This window comes from Limulus polyphemus, unplaced genomic scaffold (genome assembly GCF_000517525.1).
Source record: "Limulus polyphemus unplaced genomic scaffold, Limulus_polyphemus-2.1.2 Scaffold5666, whole genome shotgun sequence".
NCBI classification, from domain to species: domain Eukaryota; kingdom Metazoa; phylum Arthropoda; class Merostomata; order Xiphosura; family Limulidae; genus Limulus; species Limulus polyphemus.
Genome location: NW_013671276.1, coordinates 9911 through 11858, shown reverse-complemented (window position 1 = coordinate 11858; position 1948 = coordinate 9911).

The following is a 1948-nucleotide window of genomic DNA, read 5'->3' as shown; positions in this document are numbered from 1 at the left end:
AGAAAGATAGACCAGTATAACTATGATATTGAATATAGAGTAGGAAAATCTCATGGAAATGCCGACAGACTGAGCCAAAGACCCTGGTCCTTTGCCCCAAACTCGTGCTGGAAACAGGTACATTTGTGTGGTGATGGATTATTTCACCAAGTGGCCTGAGGCATATGCAACACCAAATCAGGAAGCTACAACTGTAACTTTGGCTATTAGTGATTTCTTCTTCAGATTTGTTGATGGCCTATAGAACAGCAGAGCATGAAGCCTTTGGACACACTCCAGCAAAGCTGGTGTTTGGTCGGGAACTTCAGTTGCCAGTGGACCTGATAACAGGATGCCCACCTTACGAAGAGTTGCCTGAAAATGTGCCAGAGTTCATGAAAGTGTTATTGGAAAGAATGGATGATATTCACCATCAAGTGCACTCAAACTTGAAAACGTCTGCTGATTCGATGAAGTTATGTTATGATACGAGATCTACTGAAGTCAGCTTTGAACCAGGAGACAAGGTGTGGTTGTATGATCCCAGGAAGACCAAAGGAAAGTCTCCTAAGTCGTCTTCTCCATGGGAAGCCCCATATGACATAGTGGATCGTCTCTCAGACGTGACTTTCTGGATAAAATGTGGTCGGCGAGGTAAGCCAAAAGTGGTGCATGCCAACAGGCTTTGGCGTTATCACGGTCCAGGACATTTCAGTTGGGATAAAGTTAACAACGGAACAAATGACGCTGCTGAAGGTTCGAGAATGATGTGGCGTGACACTAGTCACGTGACCTCGATGTCATAACACTATTTTAGATTTTGAGATAAAAGACTTTTTAATCATTTTCTCTCCTTTTATATCCTGTGTCAGCATCGCTGAATTTTCTCGGTTACGCTTTAAATTGCTAGAATTAAAATTACAGTATGAAATTTATTATCTATTTTTCATTATTATTTTGCTCTCAATTTAAAATTATAATTAATTTTCCCATGGAGGTTTACTTTGCCGCCGATGACCCCCCATAGAATGTAGACAAAGAGGACAAGGAGTGAGATTAAGAGAAAATAATTTTACCGGATCGGATTTTAGATCCCTGACCTGAAAAAGACCGTTCATTGGTTTAGTCTAAATCTAATCAGTTTAATTCACCAATCAATTCTATCTATTTAATCACAATCATCATTTACTATTATTCAACCAAGTCAACTAATAAAGTTCACTTATTACTAAAATCGTGTATACTTGGAACTGGTTTCTCTGGATGCAGCCTTAGTCTACTTTCTTGGAACTCCGGCTTTGGTCGATCGAACTTCCCGTTTTCCAGTTCTCCACACTCACGACTTTTCCGAATGCTTAAAGACGACGCCTCCCCCGTAAATAAATTTTGTCATAGTAACAAATACGAATCCATTTCCCCGTTTAGAATTAACGTTGGCCTTTAACCTTTTCCCCTTGATGTTATTTAATTATTTAATAATATTCCTCGAGTGGAATGAAGAGAAACAACAGTTCTTGACCACCCCTGGTTATCTTTCAGGCTTCTTCGGTTTTAAATTAAAATCCCTTTCAAGTAGGCCCGGCATGGCCAGGTTGTTAGGACGCTCGACTCGCAATCTGCGGATCGCGGGTTCGCATCCCCATCCCACCAAACATACTCGCCCTTTCAGCCGTGGGGGCGTTATAATGTGACGGTCAATCCCACTATTCGTTGGTAAAAGAGTAGCCCAAGAGTTGGCGGTGGGTGGTGATGACTAGCTGCCTTCCCTCTAGTCTTACACTGCTAAATTAGGGACGGCTAGGGCAGATAGCCCTCGTGTAGCTTTGCGCGAAATTCAAAAACAAACAAACCTTTCAAGTATTTTGATTTGATTTGAAAGAGAGAAACCACCCTATATGTATATTTGAGTTGTACATGTACATGCACTTTCCCCATTCTCGTGCTGCAGGATAATCAACCATCCAGACAA